This window comes from Octopus bimaculoides, chromosome 4, assembly GCF_046866305.1.
Source record: "Octopus bimaculoides isolate indiv1 chromosome 4, ASM4686630v1, whole genome shotgun sequence".
Lineage (NCBI taxonomy): Eukaryota > Metazoa > Mollusca > Cephalopoda > Octopoda > Octopodidae > Octopus > Octopus bimaculoides.
Window position 1 is genome coordinate 91,250,153 of NC_142931.1, and position 17,273 is coordinate 91,267,425.

The following is a 17,273-nucleotide window of genomic DNA, read 5'->3' on the forward strand; positions in this document are numbered from 1 at the left end:
AATCTTTGGTACTATGCAGTGTCGTCTCGTTCTGGCACTGGTGTAGCTTTCAATGCCAAAATTTGGCATAATTCCAGGATCTTCCAGATGTATATTACTGCATATCTCTCCTGCCTTCTGTCCGGGGAGTAGAGTCTTAGCTGTTTCAACCTTTCCTAGTAGCTGAGCAGTTGCAAAGAGACAATCTTCTTTGTGAATCTTCTCTGGATTGCTTCAAGGTCCGCTGTTAATTTCACACTGGTAGGTGACCATAGCTGTGAGCAGTAATCCAGGCGGCTGAGGACGAATGTCCTCCAGAGAACCATCATGGTTTCCTTATCTCTGGTTCTGAATGTTCTCAGGATCCAGCCAGCCAGTCGTCTGCTTTTTGTCGCCATCCTGGTGATGTGCACTTGGAAAGAGATATCATCACTCATGTCGATACCCAGGTCTCTCACTGATTTAGACTCTGGGATTGAAATTCCCTGCGGACCAGTGTACTCTGTAAGTTTCATATTCAGTTTTGGACGTTGGTAGCGCAGGGCTTGGAATTTTTCAGCATTAAACTATATATTATTATCCTCAGCTCATCTGTAAACTGAGTCCAACTCCTGTTGCAGATGTGCAACATCACTGGGGTTCTGTATTTTCTGCGAGACTTTCGTATCGTCTGCGTAGCTTGCAAGGGTGGCTATCCAGGCACTTGAGGGCATATCTGAGAGGGACACTATAAAAAGCAGTGGTCCCAAGACAGTGCCATGTGTAACACCGCTCACTATTTGTGCTTTCATAGAGGTGGCTCCATTAGCCACTACTGCCTGACTTCTATCTTTCAGAAAGTTATGTAACTACTCTCCAAGTTTTCCAGCTATGCCAAGATCACGCAGTTTGTGGCATATCATACCACTTTGTCAAAAGCTTTTGCAAAATCAAGGTATATTACTCCACATTTGAGTTGTTGAGGCAATGTTGTAAGAGCTGGGTCAGGCAGCTCCTACCTGGTCGAAAGCCATGCTGGGTATCACTCAGCAATTTATTTTCTTCAAGGAATGCGATTAGTTTTTCTCTGACTATCCTTTCCATGACTTTGCTGATGCGTGAAGTCAGAGAGATAGGCCTATAGTTTTTGGCATCTACTCTGCTTCTCCCTTTATGGATTCCCTCCTTCAGCCTGCTTGGCAGTCTGCCATTTGCAAGAAAGCTCTGGAAGAGGATCTGGAGGGGTTTTTCCAGGGCATGCTTACACGATTTGAGGAGGATTGCTGGGAAACCATCAGGACCAGCAGTTGAGTTTGTGTCCACTTCATCTATAGCTAGTAGTACATCTTCTTCGCTAATGTTGATGTATTCCCTCGTAACTGCCTTTCTGGGGAGGTAGCAAAGAAGTTCACTGGTTCATTCACTTATCTTTGTACCAACGGGGTGGTGAAAACACTTTTGAACTGGTCATTCAGTACCTCACTGATCGTAGTTGGACTGTCTGTGAGGGAGCCATCCTTTTCGAAGAGGGGTCCAATCTTGTAGCGTACTAAGGTTGTTTCTTTCGCGTAATGAAAGAAGGCCTTTGGGTTTAACTTAATGTTTTTTATAACCCAGGCTTCTTTGTCTGCTCTCTCCATCACATCGGATTGTTGCAGCCTTTTTTCAATCTCTATCAGTGTCGTTTCTAGGCGGGACCTTTCGCTACTTTTGGGATGCTGGTTGAGTCGATTTGCAACTTTCGTCCGTCGTCTCATGAGGATCTTCCTCTCCCTTGGAATTTTGTTCCTATTTGTTTTGGTCTTGTACTCTAGGACATATTTCTGGCATATGGCTTGAACAATAGACATGAAACATTCTAGTTTCATGTGAGTGTCTGGTTTGGAGAGACATTTCGGCCAATCCTCTCTGAGGATCTCTTTCTAGATCGATTTCCAGTCTGCTTTGTGGAAGTTCAGATTGGGGAGATTTCGGGTGCTTCCTTTAGGCTGTATGTCTCTGGTTACTTTCGGCCCAAACATAGACAGCTCTATTATTTTGTGATCCGAGACTAATGTCGGCGTCACTTTCACATCATGAATGATGTCCATATTGTTCGTGAAGCAGAGATCCAGAATGTTATTCGCACTAGTTGGTCTGATAACAGCTTGCTCCATGAATAGGGCATTGGTGAGGTTGAGCAGGGACTCCACCTGTGCTTGCTTGCGATGAGTCATTCCTGAGAGGATGAGACCTTCGGGCCATTTGACCTTGGGGAAGTTGAAATCATCCGAAATATATACATATATATTCTCTTAAGCCTAAAAACCCACGAACTAACAACACACATATCTTGTGTATGTCTATTCGATTTTGTTCATATTTTAATATATATATATATATATATATATATATATATATATATATATATATATATATATATATATATATATATATATATATATATATATATATATATATATATATATATATATATATATATATATATATATATATATATATATATATATATATATATATATATATATATATATATATATATATATATATATATACACATATATACTTTAAAACACATACTTACAGAGCCATAAATATTTAGAGTCCTACAGAGGCAAACCTACTAAATCTATATTTCAAATACGTGTTTCTTACATCAGAATTTTCGATTAAAATAGAAACCTTAAATTATTAGAATACCAGACTTGAAGTTACAGCTATTGGTTGGTGAAGTGAAGAATATTTGTTAACAGAGTTTCTTTTGTGTTATGCATTCTGATAATATGACTTGGTGATGTGTAACAAATAGATCAATTAAGATTTAAACAAGAGGTTATGACAGCTAGTCTTATACAGATGACAAGAATCTACTTCAAACGTATATATTAGTGCGTGGGATCAATATAGATAAAATTCTCTCATATTACTTTGTTCCTCGATGTCAATATTTTAAACTTACACACACGCGCCCGTGCATCATGTATGTGTGTGTATGTGTGTGTGTGTGTGTGTGTGTGTGTGTGTGTGTGTGTGTGTGTGTGTGTGTGTGTGTGTGTGTGTGCGTATATATATTTACATGTGTGCACGCTTGTGTTTATTTTGGCTTTAACGAGAGCATATAATCAGAGTAACTCTTCTATAGGATACACATGATCGATATATATCCAATGTGGATCTTCAATATGACAGTTCTCTGACTGTGAAAATCCCTCCCGTGAATTAAAAAAAAGCTATCTTATATAAGAAAACCAAGAATAACACATAGTAGATTATGTTCTTAGCATTGCGAACAGCTAGAGAAATGTATAAGGCATTCATAACAATAATAGAAGCAAAAAACGCAAGTTATTAGATTTAATGTTGTAAGATAGTGTACAAGATAAACACTGGAGCAATTAATTAAAGCAATTAATCAAAGCATATGGATTTAGCTTATGTAAGATGCGAATGATTTTTCACAATTTTAAAATACACAAACGCTAAATTGGTAAACATATTACACCAGTTTTTAAGATTCTTCTTTTAAACGTGTTCTTACACTGCTCTCTAACATCCTCCATCACATTCTCATCTTGTGAGAATATGATATACAGCAGATGTATGTCACCTTTTCTATATAGAATGATTCTTTTTTTTTTAATATTTGTACTATTACGATGTGTTCAAATACAACAAAATTACTTTATGGCTGGCATCATAGATGTGGTAATGATTCAGATTATATGCTTGTTATGTAAATGATCGGGTAATTACCTAAAGATACTTTCTGCATGAAAAAACATAACTAAGTTAGGAAGAATATACTTCATTAGCTGTGCAAAGGAAATGATTTATTAAACTTACATCTGTAGTGAAAACCAAAAATCATTAACTTCAAATGATTCATTCTTGCTAAGAAATTCAAGACAGATTACTCACCACAAAAATTATGCCCTTCAGTTAATGGTTATTGCCACTTACTTCTATCCTCAATGTGTTTTGTTCAATACGATAACGAGTGTAGCATTCTTGGAAACGTTAATTAATAAAACACATCCTTACTAACGAAAGCAATCATTTTCTAAATGAGTACTTCTAATCAAGAAAGGACCGAGACAACACCGAAAAATAAAGTTAATTAAATTTGAAACATGGGGAAGTGAATCTAATCTTTAACAATATGTCGAGAGTGCTAATTTGAGACAAGTTTTGCTCATATTGGACCTCTTCAGTGGAGCATAATTTTAGATACTATATGACTAGTGAGGCTTATAGAATTTTTTTGTGAATGAACACAGTGTCATTACAAATTAAACAAATCACTCCGATAAAGAAAACCTAATAGTAAAGTGGGTGCTAACACACTAGATGTAGAAAACCAAGGAATTTTGATTAATCAAAATTGTATCCTTGATAATACATGATATATAAGGTTTCAAAAACTATACTATTGTGAAATTGATCTATTTTTCTGTCTTCGGGAGTGAACAAGGACTCAAAGAAGGTATATTTGATAATATCTTTTTACATACGTGGTAGCAGCTCACTATCGGAAAAGTGAAATGGCAACCGATGAAGAAATATGTTTCACCGACAGTGTAAAAACTAGCAATATTAAGATGAACAGTATTGATTCTATGATGAGTAACAACAGTGATGACCATTATTCACGCCACGGCATAGACGATCAAAAGATTCACAGTCCTTTGAGAAACTAATCAATGCCTTATATACAGAATAACAAAACTCTAGTGCGGTTAATATTATATGGTTGCGTTCACTGAACTCAACTATATAAACTGAAAAATGACATAGATGGTTTCAGTATACAAGTAGTTCCTGATGTGCACACATAAGCTAAGGCTACGATGTCTACAAATAGCAGGCTTGATTACCATTTTGTAGCACAGACCGTCTCTTTGACGGAGTTGCATTCTTATGTCATGAGGAGACCAAGACTGGCCACCAGGCATTTGGAATGCTGTCAGGCACTCACAGCCCTCTACCAGTCGGTAATGCAGTTGGTAGAATTTCCACTTTGACGTCTTATAGTGTTAGTGAAGATTGACGATGTTCTCGGGGAAAGTCAAGGCGTCGATGAGAATCGACTAGCTGGCCAGTTCCTAAAAACTTTCAACATAGGAATGGCCGTGATCCTTGAGAGGTGAACATTGCCAATTCGCGATAAACTCTAAAGGCCTGTATATCAGTTCATCGTGAAGATCTCTTTATCACTGTCCTTTCCCGGGAAAGGCAAGAAGTTTTCCTCTGTTTGGTGTCTCTAGTGAAAAACGGTTGTGTTATGAATGAGACTGAAAGAACTAAAGACAGATAATTTCTTTCCTGTAAGTCCTTTATTAACTTTTTCTTGCTTAACTTGCAAAGGAAGGTGAATGTGGAAAGGAAATACTTCTCCCAGCCCAGTAAATTCAAAGATGAGTAAAAATGACGAATTTGGTGATCTTATGCTCTTGTAGATCGAGAGACAGTGGATGAGAGAGGATACTTGCCCTAGGTAGTCATCATTATCAACGACATAATCATCAGAGAGTCATAAGTGGAAACTGGACGAAGAACTCTGCAGTATGTTGTTGCAGCGGATAATTTTCTGAGTTTAAATGCTACTGGGGTCTATTTTGCTTTTTATCCTTCCGAGATCGAGAAAATGGATTGCTGAAGTTTGTTAAGTCGACTGTATGCTCCAACTTTTTAAAAGTGAGCCTTTGGAGAAACCAATGAGATGGTAGAGAGTGAAGTGCTACCCTCCGGTAAATTTGGTGAAACGTCGGTGAGAATGGCAAATATGGCCCAAGTGAATAGGTCCGCGTTTAGCATACGTTTGTAAGCCACAGCAGAGGGCCCTTGCTCTTGGAAGAAAGAGTAGTCCAAGTTCAGTGATGTCTGTTTTCTACAATGGATTCTACATAAATCCTCGTCGTTTTTGTAATTTCTACTTGTAATTTTCAGTCACACGTCGTCATTATGAAAATATTAAAAAAGTAGTAGTAGTAGTAGTAGTAGTAGTAGTAGTAGTAGTAGTAGTAGTAGTAGTAGTAGTAGTAGTAGTAGTAGTCATGATGTACACACGAATATTTTCCATTCAGAATCAATTTCCTTGAAACCGGGTCACAACCAGTTCCCTTAGACATTGAGAATCTTTCTTCCAATTCTTGCTGTTCCCAAACAGAGCAGTATTCTGTATTCATGCAAATCTTGTTGTTATACCAATCTCAATAAGGGAGCTGTTAAGTTTGTTGGTGACGGAACCTAGGGCACCAATATTAACTGGGATTACTTTTGTAGAAACCCTCCACAGTTGTATTTCCCAAGCCAAATCCTGATAGTTTCCAATTTTCTCCTGTTCTTCGACCGCTACATTCATGTCCTCAGATGTAGTCACATCTATGATGTGCACTTTTCCCCCTTGTCAAGAACCATAATATCTGGTCACCTGGCATGAATTTCGTGATCAGTTTATACATTAAAATCCCATAATATCTTGTACTGGTAGTTCTCTATTACACTTTCTGGTTGATGTTCGTACCATTTTCTTTCTACTGTAAATCTTCTTTGCAGTAATATGTCCCAGAGTAGTGCCTTGGCCACACAGTCGTGTCTGCGTCTATATGTGCCAAAGAGGTACAGGAACTTATGTGTATAATGGATTGATTCTTCTTCCTTATTACATACTCTGCACTTAGCACTTTTCGCAGATTTGTCAATTTTAGCCTTAATGATAATAGTTTGCAATGACTGGCTTTGGGCTGTCATTATGAGCCCTGTTTCTTTCTTAAGATCTCTATTCTTCAGTCATAACCAAAGCTCCTCTACTGCTACATCCTGCGTTTGTCTGAGATGCTGACCATGTTGTTCTTTTCTTCGGATGTTTCTTCCTTGCTCCTGTTTTCTTCTTTTGTATTCCGTTGCTGTCTCCCCAGCTTCTCTTTCTTCTCTCCTCTGGTAGCTAAAATCAGTCGTTCTGGGTGGTTTTTACGTACTCTTGTATATCTCGTTTTACCATCTCTACACAGACTTCTATTGATGTCAGGCCAATTCCCTTTCCTTCCGTGGCAAGTATAATCTGTCGACGTTGTTTCTAGGATGTAGCAACCTGTACATGGGCAACGTCTTTCTGGTTTTACAATCTATGCCTCATAGTTCTTCCTTAGTCCATTTCAGGAAAGCAGGAGAATATGTTATAGAAGATACCGACCATGTGTTTACTGCAGTGATGCTTTCCCCTCCATTCACTTTTGAACGTAACACCGTTTTTACTCTCGTGAGATATTTGTTTCTCACCTATTTATTTTCTTGGCAGAGGATTCTGTCTATCTTTAATACACCTAGGCACTTGTAACGGTCACCCTCATTCATTGCCCAAATCGATGTCTTATTTGAGAGTTTAATCCCTTCTGACCAGAATATTTTCAGGTCGTCCATAAAGAGGTGGTGGTCTATTCTGTCATCACTGCTAAATTCGAAGCATGCCTTAACATCTTTCATGGCCAATGTAAGAGGGATAAGGCCAACTACAAATAGCAGTGGTGAGAGTATATCACCTTGAAATATTTTCTACTTATGTTGACTTCGGATTATCTTGGCCTAATGTTAGTATAGTTCTCAATTTTGGCATACACTTTTATAGGAGCTGGACAACATCTTCATGAGTGTGACAAACCATCATATGCTTTTTGGTAATCAATCCATGCCATTGCTAGGTTTTTCTCCCTGCTTTTGTCGTCTCGGAGGACTTGCTGATCTATATATAATAGATCGTTTGTCCCTCCGGAGCTTTTTATGCTATCAAGATCTCTGGCTACATATATTAAGTTTTTTATACTAGTAAAAACCACGAATGTGTGAAGTTTTTACGTAAAAATACACATCTCAGAGAGCTAAACAAAAACAATAATACATTAACAGAGCGTTTATATGGTTGTTTGTCCTACTGGAAATAACAACCAAATCTCCCTCAAGTCACTACATCATGAAAAAGAAGGGATACATTGGATAATGAAGTTCTTGTGAGAGAAGGACTGGTTGCTACGCATTTGATCACCAGCCTTACACAAGCAGAGCCGATTCGGCTAAATAACAATAACAAGTATATACGAACCACTATTTTAGACTTCTGCAGTATTAAAAACAATATAAACTTCTATTGCATACAAACTCAAAACATAGACAGAGAGATGCGTGTACACCTTAATTTATTCTCTCTCTTTTCTTTTTCTATCTCTCTCTCTCTCTCCATCTATCATCTTTATTTATTTTGCTCTATCTCTGAATTTCTCTTTCACCCTCTCTTTCACTCTCTCTATCCTTTCTCTCTCTCTCTCTCTCTCTCTCTCTCTCTCTCTCTCTCTCTCTCTCACACACACACACACACACACACACACACACACACACACTACCTCTCTATATATACTGAGAGATGGAGAGAGAGAGAAAAGGATAGAGAGAGTGACAGAGAGGGAGAAAGAGAAATTCAGAAATAGAACAAGATAAATAAAGATTATATATATATATATATATATATATATATATATATATATATATAGAGAGAGAGAGAGAGAGAGAGAGAGAGAGAGAGAGAGAGAGAGAGCGAAAGGGATAGAGAGAGTGAACGAGAGGGGGAATGAGAAATTCAGAGACAGAGCAAGGTAAAGAAAGAAAACTAATGAAGTATATATATATATTGGGTTGGCAACTAAGTTCCCGCCGTTTTTTTTTTATTTTAATTTTTTTAAAGGTTTAATAAAGAAAACAACTAATTAATCAATAATGTATTCATCCTTGTTGTTCTTCCCAACGTTCAACAAGATTTTCAATACCTTGTTAGTAGAAATCACCCGATTTCGACTGGAAAAATTGATCCAACCAAGCTCTCAATTCTGCATCAGTATTGAACGAACCTCCGCGTATAGCATCTGAAAGAGATCGAAAGAGGTGGAAATCCGTTGGTGCCAAATCTGGAGAGTACGGTGGGTGTAACAGCACTTCCCAGCCATGCGTTTGAATGACTTCCTTGGTCATATTGGCGATATGAGGGAGGGCGTTGTCGTGCAGCAGAAGAACACCATGCTGCCGATTAGGTCTTTTCTCTCGAACATAGAGTTCCGCGTTGACCGTTTGGTTCCGTTCAAGCAATTCGTAATGGATAATCCTTTCCCAATCCCACCATACGCACAGCATCATTTCACACGCGGTGTCGCTTGTTTACCGGGGCTAAGCCATTCTTTACGCTGCTTCATATTGTACAGGCACCATTTTTCGTCGCTAGTAACTATTCGGTAAAAAAAAATCGTTGCTTGTGTCCATGAGTTGAGCGGTGACAAGCAAGCAAACCAGCGAAGATTGTGGCTCGTTGATTTTTGTTGTTGTCAATTAAAGCATGCGGAACCCATGCTCCGTACTTCTTAACCTTTCCTATCGAGTGAAGATGCTTCTCTATAGCAGTGTGGAAGCATTCCATTTTCTCCGCCAGTTCCCTTGTCGTTTGACGAGAATTTTCGTACAAAAGTTGGTTTAATCGCTCTTCATCGAACTCAGCTGGACGGCCAGAACGAGGTGCATCTTTGAGGTCAAAATTTCGATTTTTTAACTTGGCACACCAATCACGAGCGGTTCTTTCAGCCATGGCACCCTCTCCATACTCAGCACAAATGTCGCTAGCAGCTTTTGCGGCCTTAGAACCTTGATTAAAAGCAAAAAGAAGGAGGTGTCGAAAATGCTCGTTTTTCTTAACTTGGTATTCCATTCTAATGATCTGAAAATAAATAAAAAAATAACTAAAATTAACTAGAAAAAAAAAATAGATTCCAAAATGATTCAAAAATAGAATTCTCGAAAAAATAGATTCAAACATTTAAAAACGCAATAAATTCCGAAATTTAAAAAACAAAGGTGGGATCTTAGTTGCCAACCCTATATATATACGAAGGTGAGTAAAAAAGTAATGCCATTTTGTTTAGGACAGGTATAATTACCAACACAGGAACATGTACCATACACCAAAATGATGCTGGTCCTGTGTGGATCACAACCCTACTTCTCAATATAGTCACCGTTTCTCTCAATAGCAATGTTCCACCTTCGAATGAGAGCATGTATCCCTGCCCCGTAAAATTCTGTTGACTGTTCTTTGAGCCACTTCTTCACTACAGTTTTCACTTCTTCATCACTGGAATAATGTTTGCCTCTCAAACCCTCTTCCATGGGGCCGAAGAGATGATAGCCCAGTGACGATGATAGTCCAGTGACGAAGAAATGAAAACTCTAGTGAAGAAGTGGCTCAAAGAACAGTCAAAAGAATTTTACGGGGCAGGGATACATGTTCTCATTCGAAGGTGGAACATTGCTATTGAGCGAAACGGTGACTATGTTGAGAAGTAGGGATGGGATCCACAGAGAACCAGCTTCATTTTGATGTATGATATATGTTCCTGTATTGGTAATTATACCTCTCCTAAACAAAATGGCATTACTTTTTGACTCACCCTCGTATATATACTTCATTAGTTTTCTTTCTTTACCTCCATTTTTTTTCATTTTATTAAAAATAACCCTTTCAGGAAGAACACGCCTTAAACAAGTTATTAAGATAAATTTTTATCCAAATCAATAACATTAATGCGATAATATTTAATTCTTTTTGACCTGTTATAAAGATCCTATAAAATTCGAGGAAAACTAAAATGGGCAGGTGACATTTAGAACTTTTCCCTAGACATTAGCAACGTAAATGAAGTGAAGTGGCTTTAGCAGGTTATTAAAACTACGTTTTAGGCGCTCATCAATTAATGCTGTAATGCATCTTCCAAAATTAGAGTGTAAAATACTAAATTATTAAAATACTACACCGAAAATAAATGGCAACAATTTCGCTCTCGCAAACTTACATGTTAAGTACGGTTAGAAACAGAATAAATGAGCATTATTAATTTTTGATTATCTAATTACTTCAGATATTTTAAAATAACAATGCAAAGAATATGATAATGACAGGTTGCTTCCATTCTTGCTTGAGGTCAAAACAAGATTAGAAATGAATCAAAATTGAATAAAGGAACAAACTTAAACGGACTAATTAAGCCTAAAGGCAATGCTGAACCTGCTGTAGTGCATATATATATATATATATATATATATATATAGAGAGAGAGAGAGAGAGAGAGAGAGAGAGAGAGAGAGAGAGAGAGAGAGATACACACACACACATATATATATATATATATATATATATATATATATATATATATATATATATATATATATTCCTTGTTTGTTTTAGATTCTGTTATCTTCTGAATCAAAACCTAGCAATTAATTATCTTGTGTTATTTGATGTCGTCCATTATTAACTTATTTAATCAGAGAAAGAAAAGAGACGCTGCCTATGAACTCTGAAGACCTTTCGAGACATGCAAGGTTGTGGTGTTCAACTTGAAGTACTGTAACTAAAGGCTTGCAAAAGAACACACCACATGAGCATAGAATGATTTCTATAGGAATGGAATTCTAGTTTTATACTGAGTAAAAATATTAATTGCAGAATTTAATGGGTGCGACAAAATAGGGATGTTGAAAGAATAACATGAAAATACAGTTGAGAGAGTGTGCTGGTAGTAAATGAATGACAGTTTGATAGTTCAAGGAAGTATAAGTCATTGTGTGTCAGTGGTTGTAGTATATTGTTGAGGGAATTTTTGTCAATTAACTTCTTTTGAATGTACTTTAATATGTATGTGTTACAAATATGCACATGCTAAAAGCATTTTCTTATGTGAAAGTATTCTAACATGAATTACACAAGTGGTTTGATCATAACAAGTAGTTTTTTTTTACATCGAAGAAAGAAATCTTTGGGATACAAACATTACAATGCTATAAATAATTCTTCAAAGTTAGTAGAAAAGTATGTTCAAATAACGAGAAGGCTCGGATGAATTTTGAGAGTCGAAGAATCTAGTACACAATTAGATTCGTGGAAGTAGTTATCATTGCATCAATGAGTAAACTTTTTTAATTAGTGAAAATGTGTGACTCCTCCGAATATTGTAAGCAGAGTTCAAAGTCTGCGTGATAAAGCGGAAATTTCGGGGTTTGCTGACTTTGATTATATGAGTGTATGGACATGGCTTAGAAGAAAGTATAATTTCCTCTTCTTTAGATGTCTGAGGCCAGTTATAGGTTAGAAAATAAATTGTCATAACTTCAGTCGGATAATTAACTAGATAATTAACTAAATGGTTTGGGTCAAGAGGTTGTTATAGTTTGGTGGTGAGAATATGTCAGGATTACAATTGGATGTATCTAGTCAATGATACTGATATAAACAGTTAAAGTTGGTACCAGATTGAGTCTCTACTTTAATACTACTAGTGTGAAGATGATACAAGAGTACTTATAAACATTAGGCTTTTTCACTCTTCACTTGTTTGCTTCAGCCTGCGTTTTAGAAACCGAGGCATATAGTATTCTGAATAACTTGCACCAATAAACTCCGCTTGTCTCCCAAGAAACTGATTAACTAGACACTCTTTTTTTTTCACTTTCAAGTTTTGAATCTATTTATCCTTGTCAGTATCTTCTGAATATATACCTCACGTCTCAAAACTATTTTACTCACTTTTTAACCTTTTCTTTTTGAAGAAATCCAGTTAATTTCAACCTTAATCTCTACCAACTCCTTACCCATGTTTGCCCCACATAACTAAAACTCTTGATTAAAGAATCTTCATCAACTGTAGCACTGCATTCTGGTTTCTTTGACAAAATTTGAATTTAGCTGAGTCCTGCTACCCAATAATTATCCCCAACATCAACACCACACTTAGCTGAGCCCTGCTCAACAATCTCCAACCCAAACGTCTGTATAGGGGATTTTGAGTAGTAATCCAACAGATAAAATATATTTTCCACCACTTTTTCTCCAATTCTGTCTCCACGCAATAAATCCCCTTTCAAACTTCCCTTCGTTAAAATCTAATTTTCATGACAACGATTGTAATTTATTTGCAGAAATAAAAATGTGCTTCAACTCCAAACAACATATTGAAGATGTAAAATTATTCTTTACTGAAATACTGCTCAATAATATTGTATATCATATCCATTCTTTACAAGCAGGCCTCTAGAGCATACGTCTTCACTAGCTTCTTTGCTCTCTCACTCTTTTCTCCATTTCTCTTGCTCTCTTTACCACTCTTCCTCACTCTCTCTCTCTCTCCCTCTCTCTCTTTCTTTCTTCTTTGCTTCCTTTCTCTCAATTTCCAACAGTGTCCGACTCTTTGATCTTACTAATTGTTTGTCACATTCAACTAAATCCATTTATTTTTTCACCTGCTACTACTTCTGCTAAGTCAAAACTGTTTAATTCCCAAGATAAAACATTATGATTTTGTCTAACTGAACATTAAGCGTATGAGCCTCATTCAGCTCTTTCGCCCAGCTGAGGAATCCTGAAATTTGGTTTGCATTGTTCTTTTTTTCTCTATTTCAAATAAAATGCTTTCACAGTTAGAAACGATAATGTTTGTCTGCAAACAAATTGTTTCTACATCATATTGGCATTTTACTCATTTTTTTATAACATGACAATCAATAGAAGTTAATGAAAATGTATTTCTATTGATTTTTATGAGTTTAAACCATAACTTATCGGTGGCCAATGGATATGCTTTTCCTTCTGTTATTCAGAGTAGGTCGGCACTAAAGCGTATATTGTTAGATTCCAAGACCAATTTTTATTTATTAATCTTCTTTGTCTACAGCTCAAAAAAATTCTCTGTGATGAAAACGCACAATGAAGATTAGTTTCGGGTTTAAATAAAAAATAAATCCATTTTTGTTTGCTTGAGTAAAGAATCTAAAATGCAATTTAAACAATTTCGTTAGGCACAAACATTTCTCCGATTGCTTCAACCCACCCATTTCATCAGTCCATCACAAGAAAACAGCACATTTTAAACTTAGCTTCCATTTTCTAAACAAATATTTATCTTCGGAGATCTATCTTATGCCATGGAAACACACTTGAATGTAGTCTGCACCCAGGTAGTTGAGTCTCACTACTTCTGCAAATTACTAACTACCTTCACCTCCAACATAACAAAGGTGAGGAAAACTATCATTAAAAAGATCACCTTGGTTTTTTATCCCTCATAGAATCAGAACTGTTGGACATGCGCTCTGTTATACCACACACTTGTTGTTTATTACCTTTTCACATGCCGGCAAAATCATTGATTTTTTTTGCTCTTAAATCAGTACAGACTACAACCATGATGCAGCATATGTGCTTATGAACACCATCCGTCTCTCATTTTTATTTAAATATACCACCCACACCCAATCATCTTCGGTGTATCCAAAGATTTGACTTCGCTTTCTATACTTCTTTCGTACATTAAATCTTGTAGTCAATTTTAACAAAACATCTATGTACATATCTTCCTTCAGTTCTCCTTAATCTTCTACAGATAGAAGTGAGTGACATGCAATCTGGATACTCAAATCAGCTTTCATTGCTGCTGAAAGTAAAGACCTCAACCAAAGAAATTTCAGTGACACAAAGGCACAGTCATTATACAAATCGAGAAACTCTTATAACTCTACAATATCGTTGCGTTGATAATATTAAATTAAACCTTCAAATTATTTACGAATTGTATTTATAGGCATTCAGCTGTGAATATAATTGAGTCTAATTATGTGTAACACTGTTACTGTGAACTTTTAACTTAAACATACGTTTTTTTCGAGTGTGATTTACTAACATGTCAGTGAAGTACCCTATTGCCCTATTGGAGAAGTCTCTACTTTCCTTCTAACCTACGAAAAAAGTAAAATACATTTGATTTGCTATTGATGTTCTTTAGCATCAGGTCATTCTTAACTGAGCAGACCTGTCCAATGTATCCTTTCATTTTTAAGATGGTAGAGTGTGAATTAGATGAGATTCGGCTGCTATTTCAAACAAGTTAAGTGATCGCACAGGGACTCGATCATTGGTTTAGCATTTACTTAGATTAAGAGCGCTCCAACATATCTTTACATATCCTTTCTTTATGATGAGCCTTCATCAAAATTTAAATAATTCTGTAAATTTTTAATGAAAGTTACTCCAAATTAATAGATAAACTGCTTTCTTTATTATTTGAACAGCTTTCTTTATTATTTGAACAGCTTTCTGTATAGTATATGCAAGCATCTTACAGAACACTGAAAAATTTGCAAGAAACTTTGGTTTCATAGAGAGAAATTACTCTTTTATGTGAAAATACGTTCAAACAAACACGAAGAATTATCAACTGAAATGATGCATCCTTGAAATTCTTGAATTTAAAAAAAACTAGAAAGATATATCCAAGTTTTATCATTGATAAATACTTGCAAACTTATAAATACACAACTGTAGTCAAGGAGACTAATATTATTTTGGGAACAATCAAAATTCATTAAGGAAGATCAATTAATATAGCTTTTTCAATAAATTTCATGTGTATAGTAGTACTACACATAAATATGGTATTATCATTTCGGATACTGCTCTTAACAAGGTTATGAGATAATTGTAGGAAACGAGCCTAATTAAATAAATTGGTTGTAATATTAAGAGATCCTTCATTTACGAATTCAATACGAATTTTATTTCACTGATTTACAAAGGTGAGAGATGAAAAATATGTCCCAATGTATAGTAATAATTCGAAAGGTGAACCTCAAAAAGGGCATTTTAATTTCCGCCCATCACCAGAAAGAGGCCAGTCATACAAATTATTTAAGCGCTGCAAAAAGTTAGCAGAAGTTAACATGATAACCTCTTTTTTTCTAATAGAGACACTAGAAACGGGAATCAATTTCAAAGGGTATTTTCGAGTCGAGTACATAAGGGACTTGAATATTTTATGAACCTTAAATTGGATAGAGCCATTCATATACCGAAAAAGAACAGCAATATCGCAAGCCAGAGATTAATCTTTTTTCTACGTTAAGAAAATGTTTTGTAGTTTTCAAGGTGGTTATAGTTGGCATATTTCTGTTTCTTCTGAGATAAATTATGTTCTAGTAAATAAATATGAATACAATATGACGTTTGTAATTTACGAATTAGTCTCGATAATTTTGAAAACCGGAAATACATGTAATTAACATATATATAACAATTTATTAAGTTTACCTCTAAAATATATATATCTTATTTATTAGATATCAAATTTTTTTAAATATTGAGAAACATAATGAGAGAAATCCTCTAACAAATTTCGTTTAAAATTGTAATTAGATTTTATGATTAGATTAAATTTTTCTATGCATATGCTTTATATATTTAATAGTTTTTCATCAAAGCGATTTACAAATTATTTCTCACGAAAATAATTACCAACAAGATATATTTAATGATCTCTCAAAGCTCATTGATTTAAAAATAAATATTTTATAATGAAAAATGTTTGTTGTAACAAACTTTTTAAAAAGAATATTGTATTCCGGAGTAAAATAAAATGTTTTAATAAAGTTATTGATTTAAGTACACACTGTTTTTAGTTTTATTTGTTTGGGAAAAACCTGAATTATAGTCCAATAGAAAATTATATATTGTACTTTTTAATGGTTATTAGTGCTCAACATGCAAGTAAAGCATTTCCCAGTTTTCCAACATTTTCTCCAAAATTACAACTACGCACGTGATATATTTTCTCTAAATTATTTCCTATCTTCAAGGTATTTAAATGCTAAATCCTATTTTTCTACATACCAGAAAAAGGACGAAAATGTTATCTCATTACTTCTCTTATTTCCCTCCAAAGATACCCAGCCATCTGGCATTGCTTCATGAATCAACATTAAATATTGTTCCTTGTCAGGTATAAAATATTCAGTTACTCGCATTTCAAAATCATATTTCCCTGGAATGAAATTTTAGAAATCTTGCATGACTTTTCTCCTAATATAAGAACTGATAAGCGATTACTCTTTCATGTGGCGTTTTCAAGCTTTAAAAACCTTTTAACAGATGCTTTATACCCGCTTATAGAATAAATTTGGGGCATCGAGACTCTTAGAAAGATTGATTTACAAGATGAGATAATAATCTCCAATCCATTATAAATTTAATTTTAAAATGAAATTAATATCAACTTGCTACATATAACAAAAAAAGCTATCAAAACATTGGATACGAATAGAACACAAAAACTTTGAAAACCAAATATATCAATATTACAAAAGTTTTAATTATTTACTCTTAATTATATATTAGTCTTCTCTAAGGAAATTACCTGCTACTTCATTGACAACAATATTCCTTTTTGATATCCAAACTTCACACT